This window comes from Lathyrus oleraceus, chromosome 5 (genome assembly GCF_024323335.1).
Source record: "Lathyrus oleraceus cultivar Zhongwan6 chromosome 5, CAAS_Psat_ZW6_1.0, whole genome shotgun sequence".
NCBI classification, from domain to species: Eukaryota; Viridiplantae; Streptophyta; class Magnoliopsida; order Fabales; family Fabaceae; genus Lathyrus; species Lathyrus oleraceus.
Genome location: NC_066583.1, coordinates 428,655,559 through 428,662,495, shown reverse-complemented (window position 1 = coordinate 428,662,495; position 6,937 = coordinate 428,655,559).

Here is a 6,937-nt window from a genome sequence, read left to right as displayed (position 1 = left end):
TTCTCCGACGGACCTTACCAGACTGGTCCACCTTCAACTATCACCAAAATGAAAAAGCAAGACATGAATTTATAGAAAAAATGCTCAAGAGCTCGAATTTGGCCTCAATTTTGTCCAATTCCAAGTATATGAAAAGATACAGGGATTTAAATTTTGAGGATCATGAACTGAGTTGCTTCGATTTGACCTCAAAGCAACTCAATCTTGTTGCCTACATTGGTAGGACTTCAGCAAACCAACAATCAGTCAAAATGGATGAGAAATGAGGGAGAATCGAAGAAGAAAAGTTTCTGAAATCTCACATTCGAGGAGCTTCAGAATTGCTTGATCTTGCTTCTAATTTGGCTTGGCTTGACTCTAGAAGCTTGCAGAAGATGATTTGAATGGTTAAAAAGCTTGGACTCTTGGAGTTTCAATCCTAAAATAGAAGGAGAATTGAAACTCGATTTCTCAACAAACCTTCAAGATTATCCTTTCAATGGTGTTTGGGGAAGAAAGGGGTCGAAACTTGGGCAAGAGGGATCCCATTTCTGATCATGAAGGGTCCTATTTATAGCCAATGTGAATGATAATTGCACACTTCAAAATTTGGAAAATTTTCAAATTCTCCCTTGCATAGATGCATGGGCGTGTATAAGGCCCATGAAATGATGCCATCTGATCCAAAGTCCAATGTGCAATATCCTGAAATCATGTTAGAAGCTCATGCAATTGTGTGTGGAAAATGGAACTTGAAATTATCCAAATGCTGCTTTAACTTACACCCATGGACAAGTCCTTCAATTTCTATCCAAATGAGATGATCTTGGATGTTTTGGAAAGGTGAGATAAAGGGGAACAAATTTCATGCTGGAGACTTTTTCATTTGAAGCTTGGATCGTGGTGAATTTTAAGGTGGAAGTTTAGGAAATCAAACATATTTGAAAATTTTCTAAGTCCCAAGTCAAATGTTCACTTCTTCCACCTTAAATAACTTTTTTCTAGGGGATTCAAATGAGAAAAGTTCCTTCATAAAAATCGTATCTCTTTTAAACATATTCATTTTTTTCCACAAATTTGACCTCATTTGGATTTGGCATGAAGGATTTATTCATTTTAGAAGTTGAGGAAAATCATTTATTCAATGGTATTGGCCCAAAATGACCTATAATGTTTCCTCTTTGCACATGCATTTTCAAGTTGAATTTGAACTTACTCCAAACATAAAAGTTGAATTATACATATTCAATTTGATCATGCAATTTGAATGGCTTTCATCTCATGAAAATTGAGAAAGTTATGGTCTTGGGAAGTTGACCTCCAAACTAGGGTTCAAACATAATGACCTATAATCTTTCACCATAAAAAATGTCTTTCCAAGCAAAACTAGCTCTTGACTTCAACATGAAATTGTTTGGAATGTCATTTTGAGAAACGTTTCTCTTAGAATAGTTTTCATATGACAAATTTTCTAGGAGATAGGGTCTAGGGAACCCCAGTTTTGATCAGTTGACTTTCTCTGGTCAACCACCATGAACCAACTTGCTAGCTTGACAATCTCTTGACTTTGGGGACTCATGTAGGATCATATATGCATAAGATTATGGAATGTGAAGTATACCTTGAAATATTTTGATCAATTGTTGAAGAAACATGTTGAAGAAGTCACACAAGACACCCAGATGAATTAGGATTTCCAAGGCAAACCAACTCCAAACTCTTGATGATTCCTTGATAAAAATAACATGTGAAGATCATGGGGATCCAGATATGATGTCTAGATCCAATTTAAACTAAATCTTGATTGAGCTCTTTGCATTGAGGGTCTCAAACCCTATATATAAACTTGATAGAGCATAGGTGAGCATACACACTACCTATAAAAGAGTTAAACTAATACAATGACATATTTTTGGTATTTTGGTTAGTAAAATAAAGAAAAACAAAGTATGATACAATATAAAGTGCTTGGTGACCTCTCCCAATGCAAACCCAATGAATGAGGGGTAAGGAGGACGCGCTAATGCATATGAAGAGATATCATAAGGGATCTTAGGGTCAAAATTGCGGTCTTACACATTCATCTTTAACCATTTTACTATGCATGAAAAATGGAAGTGATAGTTGCAGGGAGGAGTATGAAGCTCTACTATATCCTCATATAGACAAAGGCATATACAAAATTTTGCATCCTCAGGTAAAAATACTTGTTTATTAGCCATTGATCTGCTGTCACACACAAGTCAAAAATGAGTAACCAAGAACGGTAGTCTAGCGAAGCGACACTCGAGTATCGTATCGCAAGGACTCTTGAAAAATTAACCAAATAAAAAACAAAATAGGGGGATTTCGATTCATTGAGAGTAAGTGATTATGAAAAGTGATTATGAAATAAGCTAATATACTATTTTGGTTTCCTAACTTTTCATTGGTTAATATAATTTTCATGCTCTAAGCGGATTCTAATCCCTTTTTTATTACAGTAACAATAACAAGCGCATTGATACTAATATACGATATATGTTCCTAATTTCTGAATTAAGCAAACATGTTCCGAATTAAGCAAACGGGTTAAGCACACACGAATTAAGCAAACGCGACTATGGAACATATATCAATTGAAATTAATCAACACATATTCTATAGAATTTGAATAAAGCATACAAGACATATAACAAAGTATTGAAAGGGAAAAGACATTTGGTTGAAAATTAAGAAACCTCAGTATTTGCATAAACCGATTATAGTAGATCAACCTTGTGAACTTTAGTTCTCCATGAAATCGTCTAAGCAATATTTTATCTTCCAAATTCAGAATAGGATTACTGTAGCAGTGAAAGACCTAATATAATAAAAGGGAAGTTTGGACCCTTAAGGGATCCGACCCGAAAATTACAAAAATCGACTCAAACTAACTATTTTAATTAAGTGTGTAACTTCAACGAATTATTATACCCTCATTCATTCTGACTTTGATTTTGACTTCAACATGAAACTTGTAGCTCTTTCTCTTATCTTTCCAACACATATTAAAATGCGTTAATCCGACTCCTATTACTCAAGTTATGATTTGCAAAGTAACAAGATATCAAATAACTATTTATGCTGAAAATAAAGTACACAAATAAAATAAAGACAAAAATTAAATTAAATATAAAAACACACTAAAATAGTAAAAATAATATAATAAATCATAGAGTTGCCTAAGTAAAATAGTAGAAGAAGGTGCATCAAAATTCAATGATCAACCATGTATCCACTAAAGGTTTATGTGGAAAGAATCGATCTAACTCCACCAGTAGCATTCTCCACATTGTTTAATAATTGAAATATGTATTTTGGAAGTATACTAAGGTTTACTTCTAACACACCTTCACGTACTGCAATAACATAGAGAATAACAATGATGCAGGGAAGACAACAAAAAAGAGCAATGTCAATTAAGCATGCCAAAACAACATAAAAGATAACAAAGAAGATATCAAATTTCAGTAAGATAACAACCAACTAGCACAAGGTTGAATCATTTTCTAGAAGGATATAACGATTCACCACTAGAGACAACCCAATAAAAGTCCACCATCCACCAAATGAATGAAACCTAGTATTTATTAATTCACATCGCTTAGTGAACTTGGATGGAGACGACTTCCCTTCACCATCATCACTGCCTATTCCGTCGGAACTGACCCCACCGTTGTTCTCCCTCTGCCACCATCTCGAGTCTCCCCCGCTATGATTATTTCAACACACACACACACATACACACTCTCTCTCACACACACATCCTCTCTCTCTCTCTCTCTCTCTCTCTCTCTCTCTTTTCAGTGTCAATAAAAGTCTCGTTCAGGGTTGTTAAGATTGAAATGATTTTATGGTTTGTGTGGGAAAATCAAAATGATTTAAGGTCTGATTGCATGAAAACCCTGTAGACTAGAATGAGATGGATTATGGATTCTTAAAGGCATCAAGGTCGATGGATTCTCACGATGAAAAGGGAGAAAGAGAGTGATTTAGGATTGTTGGTAACTTTTTTAAAGGTAAAAAGTAAAGTGAAATGTAAAAGAGGGAAAAAGTAAAAGAAACCCGCAAAAATAAAATTTCAGATTTTTTTGTTTTATTTGTTATGTGAGTTGGTTGTAGATTCATGATAGTTAGTCAAAATTATAGTCTGAACTGCCGCAATTCGTAAGTTGCGGAAGTTATGTGTCAATTATCGTAACCCAAGTGTCGTAAATCAACAATTTTCTTGTAGTGTGAAGATAGCCAAGAAAAAGTTTAGGGTAGTGAAGACAATGCTTTGGATGTCAAATTTGAAGACTCAGAAGCTGATATAGAAATTGTTGGTGAAATAACAGTTGATAATGAGGAAGTAGCTTATGAAAACCAAGGGAAAAGGCAAGGCTAAAGAGAATGGGAAAGGAAAAGGCAAGGTTAAAGGAAATGGAAAATCCAAGGTTGGGAGACCAAATAAACAAATGGAAGTGGAAGGATCATGTGAAGGGAGTGGTTTGCTTGATGATGTGAAAGGAGTGGATCATGTCACACTTTGGTGGATAATATGTTTGAGGCATTGAACTTTGTATTTGTAACTGCAAGAGCGAAGCCTATTATCATCATGCTTGAAGAAATAAGAGTGTACCTTATGTAGAGATGAGAGTCAAATAGGTAGAAAATTATCAAATATGAAGGTACAATTCTACCAAATATCAAAAAGAGGATGATAAAGGAGTCACAATAAATAAACCATTGAATTGTTAGGTAATATGATAATACAAAAAAAAGTTAAAAAAAATAAAATATAAATAAATAATTAATATAAAAGGTAAAGTTAAATAATAAAACTACATTTAATCACAATATCACCTTCATATACATATTGATTGCAAATTCAACAAAAATTAAAAGATATGTGCGCATGCTCAACAACAAAAATATCGCCTTCAATCTCAATAACTCTCCAGCAACATGTCTCAAAGCAGCTCGAGACAATAAACCATGCAAATTACCATAAAATGGACTTATACGCGCATGCTCAACTTCGTAAAAACTTTTTTGAAAAGAAACTCTAATGTTGCCCAGTTGTTATTCATAGCTTCTCAACATTTGACCATGTCACCTATATTGTTCCCCAACATCTGCTTTTACTTCCAATGAGCAGATTCAACCCTAAATATAATACATATTAAAAAAAATACATAGTAAAAATGTTTAAAAAAACATACCGATTAGTCGTGGTGTTAGCCAAATGTAACACACGATTAATCCATGCTCCAACAAATCTATGTCTATATAGAATCAACCATGTGACTTTCAGATAATCAATAAATCCACTAAAATCAGCACATGACTGCTCAAGTTGGTTCAATCGTCGATCATACTCAACCTCGTCACTAGCCCAAACAACTTTCATCCATAATATGTTAATCGTCTTTTGCATGTCATTCACCCACATATTGCTTGCATTTTGCACCAACATTTTTGTTTTAATCGACCTAAGAAACATAATTTCAATTGCTTTAATCAAACCAAGATCTCTATCTGTCAAAATCACGCGTGAACACAAATATTTCTTCATAAACGATTGTTTAAGCTTATCCAACATCCAACAAAAATTCTTTATCTGCTCAAACTCCATATACGCAAATGCGACAACAAAAATCAACTCGGTTGATGTCATGCCAACAATTTTAAATAGAGGTTATCTATATTTGTTTGTCTTATAGGTGATGTCCATAACTAACACAATAGGAGAAATATTCAATAATTTAACTGAATATGGATGGGCCAAAAATATCTCTCTCACAACTTCTGAGTCATCTCTTTTTCTATTATAATAAACATAGCCTGCATCCTCAATAAGCTTAAACACATATTATATCTCAATTCCAGGATCTTTTATCTCTTTTTCTATCATACTCTTATGCTTGTATATTTGCGTGATCCGAGTGACATTCTCTGGATCTCGGTCTTGCAAAGAAAGTAATATGTGTCTAGGTGAAACATGTCTCTTTGTCAAATCAACAATATATTGCTTCTCATATGTGGTCAACCTACCAACAAAGGAATGACCTTCTAAGCTATTAGGTAAACCATGGTTATGAACTTCACATTTTACATCAACCTTCCAGCAAAACCCATCTTTCGTCGGAGTCAACCTGATTTTAATTGGACATCCACATTTTTTGTCGCACTTTCGGTTCCACTATCAATATTCTTGTATTTTCCACCTTTATCACAACTAAATATTAATTTGTTACTTCTCTCTCTCCTGCCTGTTCCAGTATCTGAATGAGTGATAATAACTGTTTTTTTTTGGATTCCAATCTCTTTAATCCACCTTATCACCTCTTCTCGTGTACCAAATCTTTAAGTAGTTGAAAAAATATCAGAAGTATGTACACATATTTCAGAAAGAAGTTCCATACTACATCAATAAAAAATTAAAATAAAAAATATAACAACACAAACCGGAAGTCTTCATAAGAGAGTTTCGGTACATAAAATTAACAAACCAGAAATCTTTATGAATGAGTTCCGGTACATATGAGTGTGTTAACCGAAACATATTTGTTAAGTGTTCCAGTACAATACATTTTTTACACCAAACCAGAATTCTTTTAGACTGTGTTCCAGAACACGTTTTATAATAAACCGGATGCCTTTAAGTAAGTGTTTCGATAAAGAAAACAAACATACAAGAAGTCTTTTTTAAGGGTTCCGTTACGAGTCTGGAATTGTGCAAATTTTGAAAGTCTTAAATAAATGGTAAAAAGTAAAATGATAAATTAATTAAAAATAAACAATGATAAAATTAATTTTTTTAACAAAATGCAGGAATATTAATTGTAAGCTAAAATTTTCTTTATTAATTGTAATCAAATCTCCCAAGAAATAAAAAACTGATTTATAAATGAAGGGACTAACATTTAAAAAAACATTAAGAGGATTAAGCCTT